Below are 19,020 nucleotides of genomic sequence, written 5' to 3' on the forward strand. Positions count from 1 at the left end.
AAGAGGACCAAGATTTAACTAAAACAAAAAATTATCGGCCAATATCTCTACTGAACAATGACTATAAAATTTTTACAATGATTTTGGCTGAAAGATTGAAAATAATATTGCAACAATTTATTCAGGAAGATCAATCAGGGTTTTTACCTAAAAGACAATTACGTGACAACGTCAGGAATGTTTTGAATGTGTTGGAATATTTAGAACAACGAAATGATAAACAAGCAGCTCTGATTTTTTTAGATGCTGAAAAAGCATTTGATAATTTGAATTGGAAATTTATGTTCCAGGTTTTGGAGCAAATGGACTTTGGAGACAACTTTATAAAATGGATTAGATCGATTTATACATCACAGAAGGCCCAGATAATTGTTAATGGAGACTTAACGGACTCATGTGAAATACAAAAGGGTACAAGACAGGGATGTCCATTATCTCCCCTTTTATTTATTTTGGTTTTAGAAGTGTTGCTTAGAGATATAAGGCAAGATAAAAGGATTTCGGGATTAAAAATAAAAAAAGAAGAATATAAATTGAGAGCATTTGCTGATGATTTGATAATTGTACTAGAAAACCCTTTGGAAGGAATTCATATACTGATGGACAAATTAAAAGAATTTGGACCTTTAGCAGGATTTAAGATCAACAATCAAAAAACAAAGATGTTGGTGAAAAATTTAACTTTAAGGGAACAGAAAGAGTTAATGGACAAGACAGATTTTACAATAGAAAAAAAGTTGAAATATCTAGGCATCATCATGACAAATAAAAACTCAAAGTTGTTTCACAATAATTACGAAAAATTATGGACAGAGATTAAGAAAGACTTGCTAAGATGGGATAAACTACAACTGTCATTAATGGGTAGAATATCTGTGATAAAAATGAATGTATTACCGAGAATGATGTTTTTGTTTCAAACAATACCTGTAATATCCTCTGATTTACCTTTTAAACAATGGCAAAAAGATATTTCTAAATTTGTATGGCAAGGAAAAAAACCAAGAGTTAAATTTAAATTACTTCAAGACGCTAAAGAAAGAGGAGGACTGGGATTACCAAATTTGAGACTTTATTTTGCTGCCTGCTGTTTAGTCTGGATAAAGGAATGGATCTTATTGAGGAATAAAAGACTATTGGATTTGGAGGGCCACAATCTGAAGTGGGGATGGCATGGATATCTATGGTATGACAAAGTAAAAGTAAATGTAGACTTTAATAATCATTTTATAAGACGTCCTCTGTTGAAAATATGGAATAGATACAAACCAAGGTTTTATTCGAAAATACCATTATGTGTCTCAAGTCAAGAAGCTTTTTATAGAAGAGAAATGTCTGGAAAAGAGAAATGGTTAACTTATCAAGAACTATTAGAAAATGTACATGGAGAATACATAATGAAAGAGAGAGAACAATTGATAAAGGAAGGATATAGTTTTCATTGGTTTGCCTATTTACAATTGTTAGAAAGATATAAAATGGACAAGAAAATGTATGGGTTTGAAATAAATAAATCTGATTTTGAAATAGGTTTGTGTACAAATGATGAAAACATAATTGCAAAAATGTATAAACTTTTATTGAAAATGGATATGGAGGAAGAACAAGTAAAAGAGTGCATGGTAAAGTGGGCAAAAAATTTTGGTCATAACATACAAATGGATCAATGGGAAAATATGTGGAAAAAAGGCTTGAAATTTACATTATGTTATAATCTTAAAGAAAATTTTTATAAAATGATGTACCGTTGGTACATGACTCCAGAAAAGCTGTCAAAAATGTATAGTAATGTCTCTAATGTTTGTTGGAAATGTAAACAACAAGAAGGATCTTTTTATCATATGTGGTGGTCATGTAAAAAGGCGAAATTATTTTGGGCACAGATAGGTAGGAAGATGCAAAAAATTCTAAAGATAAATATTCGGTCAAAACCAGAATTTTTCTTATTGGGTTTTATGGATAAACAAATAGAAAAGAAATATGGAAGAATAATATTATATATGATTACGGCAGCAAGATTATTATATGCACAAAAGTGGAAAATGGAATCAACACCAACAATGGAAGAATGGTTATTGAAATTAATGGACTTAGTAGAAATGGATAAATTGACATGTTTACTTAGAGAAAAATCGACAGATACATTTCTTAAGGAATGGAAACCTCTCTTAGACTTTTTGTTGAAAGATCAAAATAAAATGATGATACTGGGATTTGACGATTAATTAAGACAGCCTATGGAGAAAAGGGACTCTGTATGTATACATTAAGGGACAGGTTTGATGTATATTATATACTTATAGCTGATCTGCGACAAATCGGAAGTCAACTATTTTATTTTCATTTTTTTGTTGATGTATTGTTATGTCTTTTTGACTTTGTTTTGTTTGTTTTTGGAAAAATTTGAATAAAAATTATTAAAAAAAAAAAAACACTGGATATAACCCTCTGTGTTTCTTTCCTCTACCCTGCCTTTGGTGAAGTACTCTCTCCTGCTGCCTAGCAAGTGCTCGCATTGCATGACACTTGTTAGCCTTTAAAAATGCTGCAAGATTTTGAGGAATGAAAATAATCCACTGGCAGGACTATTGTCAGGATATCAGAAGACAGCACACATGACCATGGACCTGTGTGCAGTCAGATACAACCCTTTGTCCCATTTATTTATTTATTTATTGTTTGATTTATATCCTGCACTTTCTCCCAGTAGGAGCCCAGGGCAGCAAACAAAAGCATTAAAAACACTTTAACACATCATAAAAACAGACATTAAAATACATTAAAACAAAACAACTTAAAAAAAACTTTTTTAAAAAGCTCTGAACATATATTAAAAAAAAAAAAGGTTAAAAAACATATTGGTTAAAAAAAAGTTTAAAAGCATATTAAAAAGCAATTCCAACATAGAAGCAGGCTGGCTTAAGGTCTCAGCTAAACTTGTTGAAAGAGGAAGGTCTTCAATAGGCGCCGAAAAGATAACAGAGATGGCGCCTGTCTAATATTTAAAGGTAGGTAGTTCCACGTGATAAAGAAGAAGAAGCATAAGCCTTTCTGGGGCCATGACTTCTACTTTGCCCACCCTGTAGATCAGGACCTTGTTTGAGCTAGCAGTTCAGGAGAGGATCTAGGGCTCCAGGCAGCCATCTGCTTCCAGATTTTCTGTCACCAGGGCAGAACCATGGAGATGGTGCAAGAGCCAGCCACACAGCACCGTCACCATGTTCTCTGCCTAGACTGAGAGGTCTGTTTGCTGAACATAGCAGAGGAGAGGAGAAGGGGGCAGCTGCAAGGGAAAGCAAACAAAGGCTCTAGCAGATCAGAATGCAATTAAGCAGCTACAGATTGCACAAAAAGGACGCTGATGGAAAAGCATGAGAGGGTATTGGAAACACAGCTACAAAACAGCCAATAGGTTCAAATAACAAGCAGCACTGATGTTGCTACAAACAGTTCTATTTTTAAAAAAAATCCAACTATGTGTTATTGGCCTTCTCAAGTCCCCATGGAAATGAGTTCCATAAGCAAAGATTTATTTATTTATAGCCTACTCTTACCCAAAGGAAATACTAAGCATGTCACTGGTGCTCACATCAGTCTGGATTTCAAGCCCTGTTGATTTTAGTGGGAGAGATTTAGGCACATGCGTAGCTGTACTATGGAAAGCAGTGGGCCTTAAAGGTGCCCAAACATTTGGTAGGTGGTGCCTCTTGTCACCTAGCCTGAGCCCAAAGCTTCTATTTTATATATTTTCAAAATTCATTTGTTTGCTTGCTATGCTCATGGACTCCTCTTAACCAAATTTTGCATAATGGTTCCTGAGATCAAGGAGCAAATTCCCATCAATGTTGGATACAATTTGATGCCATCTTGAGTCAAGATGGTGGACTGAATCTTTCAGTTTCTTGGAATTCCTGAGCAATGCTGGGTACAAGGCTGCTCGTCATTTCTAAAATAAGATGTTCCGGGGCTCATAATATCCTTGGTTTCATGCTGCTTAATCCTAGATGTGTAGAGTTCCATAGCATCATGGGAAATTTACTCTGCACAGGCTCAGAAACACTTTGTGGCTGATGCATGCCAGATACATCCTGGTACAAATTCAGCTCTGCCTAAACTCTCAAGTGTGCTCACTTCAAGCAGGTTGCCACTGCCAGCAAGGTTGTTACCACTCTAGCATATGCTGTCAACTCCATTTTGGTTGGACTCCATAGGAAATGAGAATTCAGGGCCTTCTTTCTTCCGCACAGAAATAAAGGATCCATTGAAATCTGAAGCTGGCTACATGGTTCATTCTTATTGTTTGCTGTATCTTTGCATCTTGCCTTCCAATCCTGACAGTGCTCTCGTATTAGAAACATATCTTGAATTTCTATGTTGGATTATTCTGGGACAACTAGGCTGTCCTTGGCATGTGTGTAAGGGTGAATTACTGGGGGTGAACACATCATTGTGGGAACTACAGGGTGGGGGTAGAAATTAGATGGTGACAGGCTCACAGGCATTACCCACAGATGGCAGTCCCAGTGACTGTAACTGGATTTTTACAGTGAAATTGCTTGCTTTGAACCAGAAAGGGAGATATGTTGAAGCAGGCTTCTACAAGTAGAGCCAATGCAGATGCAGATCCCTGTTCTATTGTAAAATCTGTCAAACGGGGCCCCATTGAACTGGCTGGATGGCTCTATGGATGAACACATGGACCACCACGTGTGGCCACTAGTTGTTACACATGACTAGCACTGTTCAGGACCATTGTGAAGCGTGTTAACAGTCAGGGAAATATGTCCCTTTTCAAAATTGGTATGATTTGCATCATGCTGACAACTGAAGTATTGTCAATGTAGACTGTGAAATTACAGTATTTATCACATTTATATCTTAGGAACATAGAAAGCTGCCTTACACCAAGTAAGATCTTTGGTTCTTCTAGCTCAGTATTGTTTACACTGATTGGCAGTAGCTTTTAAGGGTTTCAGGCAGGGCTTCCTCCCAGTCCTACCTGGCGATGCCAGGGATTGAACCCAGGACCTTCTGCGTGCAAAGCAGCTGCTCTGCCACTCAGTTACAGCCCTTCCCCATGTTAAGTTCTTATGGAACCTAAAGGTAGTAGTCCCATGTCATCCTCACTTCAACTCTGTACAAGCAGGTTAGGCCTTTAGGTTCTTTATCTGAATCAATTTCAGTCTGGTTTCAGTCCTGGTCATGGCACTTAAACCACCTTCGGCATGCTGGTTGATGACAATTGTCAGGAGAGAGGTGGGGAGAGTGCAACTCTAATTGTTCTCCTTGATCTGTTGGCAGCTTTTGATACTATTGACCATGGCATGGGTAGCCAACATAGTGCTCTCCAACTTTGTGGATTCCATCTCCCATCAGCCCCAGCCAGCATGGCAAATTGTCAGGAATTATAGTATTGTAATCCAAAACAGCTGGTGGACACCATGTTGGTCATCCCAGCATCACAGTATTCTTCTGGAGAAGCCCAGGGAACTGGAGGTTAGGGGCACTGTACTTAATTGGTTCTGCTCCTACATTCAAAGCCCTTTCCAGAAAATAATTATGGGGAGAGGGCTGTTCAGCATCATGGGAGTTGTCCTGTCATGCCAATTCAAGGTGCTCATGTTAGTGTTTAAAGGCCTAAATGACATAGGCCCCAAACATCTGAAATACTGGCTCCTTCCCTACAGATCCTTTTGGGTGTTAAGACTGGCTGTCTTAGTAGTTCCACTGTTCTCAGAAGTTCGGGGTGGGGGTGACCCAGGAGAGGGAATTATCTGCGGCAGACCCTAGGCTGTGGAATTCCCTCCCTACAGAGGGACCTTCATTATATAGTTTTCATTGTATGCTGAACATGTACCTGCTTATCCTGACCTTTGACACTATATCTATCTACACACACACACACATACACACACACACACATTCTACTACTACTACTACTACTACTACTACTACTAATAATAATAATAACAATAGGCTGAGAAAGAATATCACTGGCCCAAGGCCAGCTAATGAGCTTTGTGACTGAGGATTTGAAGCCAAGTGTCTGGGTTCAAGTGTCGCGGGTCCAAGTCCAAATTCCCAGCAAAGGTAAAACTTGTGAGTCCAGTACTACAAGACCTAGTTCTACCAACAAACTGCAAATGAGGTGATAAAGCAACTTCTAGACTGTATCATTTTGGACATCAGAAGGAGGTTCATGCTTATGTATAGAAAAATATTAATTTATTCAGTTTTTAAACCACCCTTCATCAGTAAGATCCAAGGGTGGTTTACAGTGTCCAATTAGAACAAACCAATTACATTTAAAAATGATGTACCACCTGTCAAATCAATATGATACCATACAGAGGACCAGTGGACAGTATAACTACAGTGAACTTGAATACCTTAATCAGTTCCAAAGGCCTGAGTGGAAAAAAATGTGTCTTCAGATGCTGCCAAAAGCTCAATAGCTGAGATAACAATTGCATCTCTACCTTGTCATAAAGGGGGAATTAAATCCCTGTGTTCATTTAAAAAAACAGCATGTCAGGGAGAAAGGGTTTTCTATGTGCAGGGAATTTGCGGGAGGAGGGACATGGAGAAACATCCAGTTGTGATTTCCACACTTGCAGTTTTAAGTGGAACAGTCCAGAAATTGGCTTACAGCAGGTGTGGAGAACTTCAGGCCCAGGGGCCAAAGGCAGCCCTCCTAGGCCTCTCCACCTGGCTCCCCAGGCTACCCCGGCCCTGCTTTACATATTGTGTGTTTCTCCTGGCTAGAATGTGTCCTTCACCTCTGATAATGCCTCTTGCTGCTTGCTTGGATGAAGGATAAAGAGGGGTGTATGAGTAGGTGGAGATTAACAACTGTACAAAGGTAAAATCTGCATCCATTACTCTGCCCAGTTTTTACTCTGGCCCTGCCTGCCACTGGTATGTGGCCCCCAGAAGAAGGAATGCTGTTCTCAGACTGAAAAATGTTCCCCACCTCTGTTTTACAGCCTCTGCTGCCTTGTGAGAACTAGGCTTAAGTTTCTTGTAAACAAAGGGAAACTACGCGTTTGAAAAGATCCTGCGTTCGAAAACATGACAGCTTCACCAAACACACTGGATGGTCTGAATTTCAAGTTGCCCTTTTACAACAGAACTCTATAGAACACAAATCAAATGTCACTAGAAAAAAAAGTTAATTAGCCAGCTATATCCACATATCAACTGTGTGTTGTACTAGTAAAAGGAAACAAACCCCATTTACACTTCCGTGCCACTTGTCAATTTCATTAGACATTTGCAGACTTTTTGAAATTATATATGAAAAAAATCCTATGGCACCAATCCTTACTGTGCTGTTCCAGACATACCATGATGCTCCCAACCACAACCTCAGCCAAAAAAAAAAAAGGGGGGGGTTTGCACAAATTGAACATACAGAAGACAACTCCTCTCTGGAAAGAGCTTAAGCCAAATACACAGAACACAATCCAGTAATTCAGACTATTTCCTTGGCCTGTGCAAACAAATTCTTAACTCAGAAACCCAATACTCAAACAACACACTTTATTAGGAAACAGCTACCTTGAAAATAACTCTTTTCCTGCCCTGACCTCTTAGTCATGTCTCAGAGAATGGAAGAACTAAAAAGGAATGCCTTCCACTATTCAAATCCAGGAAATTCTGTGGCCTGAACAATGTAGCAAAGAAGATGACAAAACTCACCACTGAAACACCTGTCCAAAAATCTTTCAAAAATGGGCAAAATCTGAATAAAATTTATTCCTATAAAATAGTTGGGTGAATGATGCAACCTCAGGATTCACACGAGGAACCACTAGTTTGGAAGCACATGCAGGCAAGCTTTGAAACTACTCCCTCCCATACAATTCCAAGTTGGTACAGTGAACAATCTCATGAGTGGGTGGTTCCAGCATCAAAATATACTATATACCAATAGCAACAAATTGTCCAAACGTACATTCTTACGTAGTGAAACTGGCAACATCCACACAAACGGCATAAGTATCAGCAGGTTTGGGGGAGCCTCAAAGCATCAAAAACAATTAAATGAGGACTGAGCCTGCTCAGTGACCAAAACATGTTGTCTGACTGTTGGGGTGTGTGAGGGAGACAGAGAGCCAGGGAAAAGGGAAATGGAATGGAGTATCATGAAAGAAGGTGTGGTTGGGGGAGCACTCTGTACTGCAACATCTTGTTGCAGACCTTACTACAGTAGTTTGTTCTAAACCTGAGTTCTAAAGCTCTGAACCAAGAATACAGGAAGGTACTGTACAAATCTGCTCTAACCAGCGCAGATTTTACTTTAGACTCATTTATTCAATTGCATCTATGGGCCACAGCTTGTCCCCCACCCCTTTAAAAAGAAAATATGAAAAGTACAAGAAAAAGACAGAGAGATACAATTCAAACATAGAAAAGTATGAAGATTACATCATTTCAAATTGTCTTTATGGTATAATAATGCCTGGAATCTGGCAATATCTGAGAAAATAACACACAATTTGAAAGTCTCAAACAGATTGGAAGACCAAAAACATGTCTATGCTATTTGATGGGAATTTATCACATATGTCACTTCAAATGATCTGCAAAGTCCTTTGCCTGTACCAGTGTGTGAAAACTGGACCTCATAAATTTGATTTATAGAAACTATGCTCCTCTATTGACCTTGTTCAACTATTAATACTAGAAGAGTCTCTCTGTAATGTGATAGTGAAAACATTTTTGATGCATATCCCCTAATTGTATTTGTTTTGTTATGTTCTTTCTAATCCAATAAAATCTAAGAAGAAGAAGAAATCATATAAAAGTATCCATGACTCTGCACAACTGTCCTGTCTGATGTTGCACAAGGTTAGAACATTGCCCTAGGCACTTTGGAGGTGGGATCCTAGGTTATGAAGTGACCCAGCCCACCAAGGCTGGCCACTCACTCTGGTCACCAGGAATGACTGTAAAAAAGCTCTCTGTTTGGGTTGGGACTTTGACTTGGACAACAATAGTCCTTACTGCTTCCATCTCCCAGCTTGACTTCCCACCTTCTGGTTTTTGATCAATGGCTGCCTATGGTTCACCTGACAAAAAAATAGTGCCCTTCAATCCCTACTCTGTGAAAAAACATTTATTCCAGTATCTGCAAAGGGGCACCACAAGCCTAACATTCCAGCACTTCCCCACCCCCTCCCCAAAATGAACCACTGCAGATAACTGGCTCATTTCCACTAATGCTAGGATCTTTATCCGCCATTTCTTGCTTGATGGAATTTTGGGAGACTGCCAGTGTTTAGCAATCACGATTTTAGCTGCCACCAAAAGATTCGTGTTCAGATCTCTTATCTTTACTCTGTACTCAGTCTTTATAACATAAGGAACATTGCCACCATTTGGTTGACTTTGGTTGACTTATTCATTTCTTTTTAAAGAGTTTAAGCCCCCTCCAGACATCCTTTTTATTGTGCATCCATGATGATTTGTGCTCATTATGGTATTGAAGAGGTTATATGTGATCCTGATTTCAATAGTTTGTGCCTGCAAAGGTTTTTGAGCAGGCGTACTGCTTTGCTTCCAATCAGTGCATGTCCCATAGCTTCCTGCTGAAATCCTGTAACTTTTCATACCGCAAATGTTTCAGGGTTTGGTGTTTGTTTTTTGTCCTTTTGTTGCACTATAGCACAAGAGTGCCCCTCCAGACAGCAATAATGCAGTAACAGTGGGAAAGCATTACTGAATAACTATTAAAGAGGAATGATGTGTGGACGGTCCAGTATAAATCCACCCCTAATGCACAGAATGCACCATTCTAGAGAAACCTTAACAACCCATCCTCCCCAGTACTTCTGGGCAGAACCATCACATATGTAGAACATTTGTACCTGCTAGCATTTCCAACAGGCCCCAAAATTCTAGTTTTAGATTCTATTCAGTCTCTGTGGTGGTGGATACCATATACAGAGTACAATGCTTCTTGAAGGTTAAAATATAGAAAGTGTTACTTTGTAAACAGCCTTCCAGGATTTCTCTTCAGCTTTTGACAATTAGGGCACAGCCACAGTACAAACTTGAAATCTTGGGGGTTTCGTCCTGTGCTCTCTCAGTAAACCTACAAATGCCCCAGGTTGTTTTGCATAAGCCTAAACAGCCAAAGTGATTTAAGTTTGTGGTGTGGATGTGTCACAGAGTTCAGTTCCTATTTAAGCAGTTTCTTTCACTCAAATGGAATTCTAGTAATGAATCCATGCCATGCGTGAATGTGTGATGGAAAGTATTGTGGGAAAGTTTCTTCCTATGGAGACTTCTAAGCCAGGTTCTGACACAGCAGATGGGTTTCATAGAATCAGATGTGTATCAAATATTCTATGATTCTATGAAATACCTTTAACATTAGGAGCATGGGCATCTGCAAGAATTTTTCTGGGGAGGGGGCAAAGTAGAAAACTGAAAGGGGGGAGCAAGCCAATTTTTCACACACACACACACAAATTAGAATAGCACCTGTACATGTTGTCTCATATCTCAGTTTTTACAAATGCTAGAAACTTACTCTTCTTAAAAATTGAAACCTAGGAATCTAGTGATTAGGGTTGATTGAGGGGGCAACTGCCCCCACCCCCTGATGTCCATGATCAGGAGGCATACAGCCTCAACCTTTGACAGCAGTAGCTGTACAGCCTTAACCCTGCAAACGTTTTAAAGGGTTTTTAAAAGCCATGTTATTTTGGGCTGCTTTCTCTTACATAAGGTCTTTTAATCTTGCTTTATGAGAGCTGTCTTAGAATGGATAGCTTTGTGTTTCTGTTGAACTGTTTGTTTTAACTTGTTATGAGCTGTATCTAACAAAGGGCCCCATGAATGCAAGGACTTTCACCTGCCCAATAGGACTTCCTCTCCCTCTCTTGTTCTCATACCCTCCCCAGCTTCCCCAATCTCCTATAGACTTTCCTCCCCAATCCTCTGCAGCAGATGGGGGAGGGGCATGCATGGGGGGGGGAAGGGATAACTTTATTGGATACCAACCCTATGTTTTTAAATGAATGTCAGTACTGTTGCTTTGGAAATTAGAATCTATATTATGTTTTCATGGTGCATAAGCTAACTTGAGTGGGTGGTGTCCCAAAAGGTGGGCTCTACATTATTTCATGAATAAATAATAAGCACCACTGATTAAAACTGGACATGCAGCCTATGACTTGCTTTAGGCAGAAGCCTCATTGACAGCAATGGGACTTGGTCTCCTATGTACATATATCAAGGAATATTGCCTTAGGCATCACCCTTCAGTCCTAAGCATACTTGGAAATAAATCCCACAGAATTCAATGGACTTACTTCCAACCTCCCCCTCTCATGATTATAAGTCCATTTATTGTCTAAGATGTGTATTGGGAGTAACTGAACTCTCTTGCAGGAGTCCTTTGCATATGGGAAAAAGATCCTGTAAACCAGACATTTTATGAGATCAGTTAAGGAAATATACAGTACAAAACATGAGGTCTTTCCAGCTAGGCCAGACACACATTCACCTCCCAGTAAGATGGAGGGATGAGCAGTGGAAAGGAGTGGAAGGAGGAATACTGAAGGGACAAATCTGACAACTGCCTAAGATGCTGGGGAAAGCCAGCATCATCTTGTCCTCGCACCCTGATCTCACAAGTTGCCTTTCCGAAATCTGACTACAAGATAGCTACTTGCTATACCTTTTACTGCAAATAGGCCAGACACAGTTAAAGTTTTACAAAATATAATACTAGTGTCTCTTCTATCAAGGGCAATGAAGTGTGCCTTGGAACCAGATGTCTGAAATAAGGCACACAAGTTTATTAGTTTCTATTTAACTCTGACAGTCAAGAAAAGAGGACAACTTTTTAAAAAGGGCCTCTTTGAGGTATATGACGTGGACATGTCCTATGATGTCTTTTCTGGTCAGAAATTATTGTTTGTATTAACTTTGTTTTGGAAAAATCCTTGATGTTTGCGGAAGTTCAGGCACTCTTAACATTTGTGGTGTGTGTGGGCTATGTGTGGGGATGAATAGTCAACAAAAGTAGATCCCAAGAGCCCTTATGGTGGCAAAGAGACATATTGCAAGGCTGGAAGGATAAACACCCACCATCCACTAAGCAGTGGTCTGACGATCTCACTGCCCTTTCTATGTTTTTTATTTCATCTACAATATATTTTGGAAAGTTGTTCACCTTTTAACAATATCATAACCAAATTTTGCACACTGGTTCCTGAGATCATGAACAGGTTTTTGTTTATGTTTGCATAGAATTAGATGCCATTTTGAATCAAGATGGCGGACTGAACCTTTCAAAACTGCACTTATTTTTTGGCTTCTTAGCATTCCCAAGCAATGCCAAGTATTAGGCTACTAATGGCTTATAATCATCAGTCGTTAGGATACCTATTTGGACATATCAACTGCTTATATTAATGTACAGTATGTATAATTGATGGAATATTCTTATTTTAATGTCAGCTGGCATGCTTTTGTCTCTCCTTTGAACCAGCAGTTTAAGCAGCAGGCCTTAGTACATGATAATGTTCAATGTTCATACCTTGCAAAGCTTTACCTTTGGTTTCTAAGATCAAATTGCTGTTAAAGGCACAACAGAAAGCCAGGAAATTTCCTTCTGCTTGGTTGGCAGTACCCCCACCCTACACAAGACACCACCAAGAGCAGCACGCATGGAGTTTTTGGAATACTCCCATCTCTGCAGTTTCTTTACATTTCGTTAGCCTCAAAGGAGAAGTAAAGAGGCAAACACCCACCCTATCATCCCTGCAGGAAAGAAAAATGATTAGAAGCAGGTTTTGAAGCTGCTGGGGATGAGACAGATGTCACTGGCTCCAACTACATGGCTGAGGTTTAATTAAAACCAATTTGAGCCTGTTTGCACAAATGATGACATTGTGGATGTACTGTCCTCAATTAAGAGCACTCATAAACAGTTTGCTTCTTGGATGTACAGCCTGCCTGTTTCTCTGTGCCACTACCTAATTCCAGAGCTTGGAAAAGTTACTTTTTTGAACTACAACTCCCATCAGCCCCAGCCAGCATGGCCACTGGATTGGGCTGATGGGAATTATAGTTCAAAAAAGTAACTTTTCCAAGCTCTGCTATTGCACAATGACAGAGAGCTCTTCTCTGGGGAGTTCTATGTTTTGGTAGCATTGCCTTTATGTGGGGCATCAGTTCTATACATCTGGAATGTTTTAAAAAAAGAAGCCAAAGTAGCAGTGTTGGTCAATAAGAAAAAAAACCCTCCAAAATTCAGTTGAGCAGTATCTTCAATGGGATAAAGCAAATCTCACAAAAGTGTGGCACGCTTCTTCTGATTGTAGATTCCACCCTGGATAGCAAGATTTGATATTCTTCAAGGTGCATAAAAAGCAATATTCAAAGCATTCCAGATGTTTCAATACCTTCAAGTTGAATACTCTTAGGCTCAGTTCAAGCTGCTAAGAGCATGAACTCAATATATGCTCCAGGCTCTAAAAATATTTGGTCTTCAGATATTGTGTGAATGGTCTATGTCAGTGGTTCCTCAACTTTTTCCCCCACAGGCCACTTGAAAATTGTGGAGGGGTTTGGTGGACCACTGAATGGTTTTTTGCCTGTTGCAGCAATTGCAATGCACTGTGCTAGCGCATTAATACAATTGTAATTGCTTCTTTTATTTCTTATATATTGTATTTTATAGTATTCCATAGAATTCAAACTGTAATACAATAAAATACAGTAAAAGAAATAAAAGAAGCAACTAAAATACAATTAAAATCAATATATATATTTAATGTGACAGATGTAACATCTCCCATCTTCACCCACAAATCCACAGACACGCTGCAGTCCACCTGAATGAAGTTCATGGACCACTGGTGGTCTGCAGACCATAGTTTGGAAACCCCTGGCCTATGTTACTGTGAAACAGTACTTCAGATATGATCTACTGAAAGACAACGGATGATCCTTTTGAAACTTTACCCCTTACAATTACGTCAAAGCAAGCAGAAAACATAGAAGAAAAAATGGTCAACTAATTCACATTTTCTGGAATATATTGGTTAGGAAAGGCAGCAGGCTTTGAGATTGTTTAACTTTTCTTTGGACAGGAGGAGTTCTGTGCAAATCAAAAGCTGGCTGATGATATATTCTACTATGATAGTCCACTCAAAAGCATCATTTTAGCCATTTTGGATCTTGTAATTGTTTGGGACAAATTGAACACCCAATTCTTGTGTTTTTAGGGCAAAGCACACGTTACAGTTGGAACTATTATAAGCATTGTGGCATCATCTGACAGAACTGCAAACCTAAACGTAGTTACTAGGTAATAAACTTTACTGAACATAGTAGTACCTTCTGTCTCCCAGGAAACACATGTAAGATTGTGCTGCAAGAGGCTTCATTCTTACACACAATTACTCTCTAGCAATTCCCAGTGAAGTCAGTGAGACTTGCTTCCAAATAAACATGAGAAGTATAATGCCTTAAGGTGTTCATCCATATGAACATGGCTGAATGGTACATATGCCCATATCTTTCCAAGCAGTCTGGCAGTATCTGTAGTTTTAGAAGCCTCAAGGATAAGCTGTGAAAAGCTAATAAAACTGGTAGTTGAAAGCCATGGTACATGAGGATTAGAGTAGATGCTCCAAGAAAGAGTATACAATACTCCCAAAAAGTTGAGACTAGCATAATATAGCACATAGCTGCAGTACAGGTCATAATCATTGAGGTTCAGCTAGAACATAACCAATGAGCATCAATACTTAACCACCAGCTATAGCCCAGTTTTACATTAGAGCTGCTCAGAAGATGCAGGGAGAATCTACAAGAGCACACCTCACTACCAATTACAGATGTGAAAGCCTGGGGAAACAAATCAGAAAAAATGTGTGTGTCCCCTCCCCCCAATATTTCCCAAGCTTTCACATCTCTGCTGCCAATGAATCAACGATAATGGGTTGTATTCAACTAAGTCCTACTGAGAGTAGACCCATTGAAATTAATGAACCTGTTAGTTCAGCCCATTAACGTCAGTGGGTCTACTTTTGAGTAGGACTAGTGTTTAATGTGTCCTGCCAGTTGGCTACGACAAAGGTGCTGCACCTTCCATACCAGAGAATGCTATTTGTGCCACGCTACATCAACATAGAAAGACAAAAGGATTCTCAAAGGCCAAGGAACTTGCTCAGCAAGGATTCCCCATTGCCTGTGGGCATATTCTGCCACCTACTGACAGATTTGCACCACGCTTTCCCATCCACCTTTGTTTTTTGGGCCAAATCCTATCAAACCACCCTGGAAGTATTATTTTATTATTATTATTTATTAAATTTATATACCGCCCGACTAGCAATAGCTCTCTGGGTGGTGAACATAGAAATACAATAACATAGGAAATACAATAAATGACACAATATAATACAAAATAAAACAGTCTAAAATCAATACAATAACATTTTTAAAATTAAATAAATTTAAATTAAAATGCTTCAGAGAATAGGACGGTTTTAACCTGGCGCCGAAAAGAAAGCAGAGTCGGTGCCAGGCGTACCTCCTCAGGGAGACTATTCCACAATTCGGGGGCCACCACTGAGAAGGCCCTAGATCTTGTCACCACCCTCCGGGCCTCCCTATGAGTTGGAACCCAGAGGAGGGCCTTCGTAGTAGACCGTAGTGTACGGGCCGGTTCATATCGGAAGAGGCGTTCCGCAAGGTATCGTGGTCCCGCACCGTATAAGGCTTTATAGGTTAATACCAACACTTTGAATCTGGCCCAGAAACATATTGGCAGCCAGTGCAAGCGGGCCAGAACAGGTGTTATATGCTCGGACCGCTTGGTCCTTGTTAGCAGTCTGGCTGCCACGTTTTGCACTAGTTGTAGCTTCCGAACTGTCTTCAGAGGTAGCCCTACGTAGAGCGCATTGCAGTAATCCAAACACGAGGTTACCAGAGCATGTACCACTGATGTAAGGTCCTCTTTACTCAAATAGGGACGTAGCTGGGCTACCAACCGAAGTTGGTAAAATGCATTCCTTGCCACCGAGGCTACTTGAGCCTCAAGTGAGAGGGAAGAGTCTAAAAAGACTCCCAGACTACGAACCCGCTCCTTTAGGGGGAGTGTAACCCCATCCAGGACAGGGTATATATCCACCATCCGATCAGAGAACCCGTCCACCAACAGCATCTCAGTCTTGTCTGGACTGAGCTTCAGTTTGTTAACTCTCATCCAGTCCATTGTCGCGGCCAGGCAATGGTTCAGCACATCGACAGCCTCACCTGAGGAAGATGAGAAGGAGAAGTAGAGCTGCGTGTCATCAGCATACTGATGACAACGCACTCCAAAACTCCTGATGACCTCTCCCAACAGCTTCATGTAGATATTAAAAAGCAGGGGGGACAAAACTGACCCCTGCGGGACCCCATATTGGAGAGCCCGCGGTGTCGAGCAATGTTCCCCGAGCACTACCTTCTGGAGACGACCCGGCAAGTAGGAGCGGAACCACTGCCAAGCAGTACCTCCAACTCCCAACTCCGCGAGCCTCTCCAGAAGGATACCATGGTCGATGGTATCAAAAGCCGCTGAGAGATCAAGGAGAATCAACAGAGTTACACTCCCTCTGTCTCTCTCCCGACATAGGTCATCATACAGGGCGACCAAGGCCGTCTCGGTGCCAAAACCGGGCCTAAAACCCGATTGAAATGGATCTAGATAATTGGTTTCATCCAATAGCGCCTGGAGCTGGCCAGCAACCACTCGTTCCAAGACCTTGCCCAGGAATGGAACATTCGCCACTGGCCTGTAGCTGTTAAAATTGTCTGGGTCCAAGGAAGGCTTTTTCAGAAGTGGTCTCACCGCTGCCTCTTTCAGACAGCCAGGGACCACTCCCTCTCATAAGGAGGCATTTATCACTTCCTTGGCCCAGCTACCTATTCCATCCCTGCTAGTTTTTATCAGCCAGGAGGGGCAAGGATCCAGTACCGAAGTGGTTGCACGTACCTGTCCAAGCACCTTGTCCACATCCTCGAGCTGAACCAACTGGAACTCATCCAACAAAACATGACAAGACTGTGCTCCGGACACCTCACTAGGATCAACTGCTATAACTTGAGAGTCTACGTCCCGGCGGATGCATGAGATCTTATTCTGGAAGTGATCAGCAAACTGATTGCAGCGGGCCTCCGATGATTCCACCGTGTCCGGAGGGTTTGAATGAAGAAGTCCCCGGACAACTCGAAAGAGCTCCGCTGGGCGGCAGAGATGATTTAATAGTGGCAGCAAAATGATGTTTTTTAGCTGCCTTCACCGCTCCTACATACAGCTTAGTCGAAACACTAACCAGTGCATAATTGTATCCGTCGGGAGTTTGCCTCCATTTCCGCTCAAGCCGCCTCCTATCTTGCTTCATTGCTCTCAGCTCCAGAGTATACCATGGAGCTGTATGAGCTCTACACAGGAGAGGGCGTGCAGGAGCGATCGTGTCAACAGCCCGAGTCATCTCCGTATTCCACAGAGCGACCAGGGCTTCAACAGGAGCGCCAGTCCTATCAGCTGGAAAATCCCCCAGAGCCCTTTGAAAACCCTCAGGATCCATTAGTCTCTGGGGGCGGACCAATTTAATAGGTCCCCCACCCTTGCAGAGGGAAGAGGTTACTGAAAGTCTAAACTTCAGCAAGCAGTGATCTGTCCATGACAAAGGTTGTGTTGTAAGACTCCCCACATCCAGATCACTATCCCCATGTTCAGTAGCAAAAACAAGGTCTAGAGTGTGCCCTGATACATGCGTTGGACCACTAACATATTGAGACAGCCCCATGGCTGTCATGGAAGCCATGAAGTCCTGAGCCGCGCCAGACAAAGTAGTCTCGGCATGAATGTTGAAATCCCCCAGTACTAATAGTATTTCCCCCCCCCTAAAAAAACACAATTTCTTTAACAGAAAGTAAATTGCTCCTATTTTCAATTAACTCTTGTCAATAACAAGAGGCTAGAAGCCTTGAAGCCACGGATAGATACAACCTGGAAGATACTTATACAACCCAGGTGGGGAACCTGTGCCCCTGCAAATGTTGTTGGAACTCTAGCTCCCATCAGCTCTAGCCAGCATAGCCAATGGTCAGGGATGATGGGAGCTGTAGTCCAACAACATCTGCTGGAGCACAGGTCCCCCATCTTCACTATAGGGTTTCAACAGAGTGTTGTATCCACACGCAATATTCAATGCTGGTCCTACTCAGAGTAGACCAACTGAACTTAACAGACATGACTAACTTAGGTTCATTAATTCCAGTGGGTCTAGTCCAAATAGGGCTTAGTTGAATACAGTCCCATGGTAGTTCTGCAGAGAAGGCTGATAACTTTATCCATCATCATCAGTTTATTGCAGGCAACCAAATACAAGTTTTAGCCAGATAAAACACTAATATACAATTGCAGTATCTAAAAACTTTAGCAGTGGTATCTAAAACTGTAACAAAAATTATAACATTATAACAACATTTAAAAGTAAAACTCAGATTGCGAGGCAAGCTTGTCTAATCTGAGCAGCTCTCACGGCAAATTTGGCTGTGCTGACCATTACAGATCTATCTGGGCAGGTCAACAAATATTTGATCTTCTCCATATCACGAGAGGAGGAGGAAATTGCCACTAGAAATTTCTCTAAGTATTTCTTCCTTAATGTCTCATACAGTTTACAATGTAACATATAGTGGATGGTATCCTCTACCTATGGCCACCGCAAATACAGATGCACTGATCTCTAGGAATTCTCTTGTATCTTCCTTCAAGGAAGTTGGTTTTCTTTGTCTGACAGTGCAAGGCGGTAAATGCCTTGTGGAGAAAAGGTGGATTTAATTCAGACAGATATTTCTCTTCCTCATGATGGTCTTTAATAAGGGGAAAGGTAATGGAAAATCTAGATGAACTAATAGCATCCACATCCTTCTTTGCAAAGAAATCATGAAGATGCCTTTTGATATTACATCGGCTGGACAGTCCAACAACATCTG

Source organism: Rhineura floridana, chromosome 3, assembly GCF_030035675.1.
Source record: "Rhineura floridana isolate rRhiFlo1 chromosome 3, rRhiFlo1.hap2, whole genome shotgun sequence".
Lineage (NCBI taxonomy): Eukaryota > Metazoa > Chordata > Lepidosauria > Squamata > Rhineuridae > Rhineura > Rhineura floridana.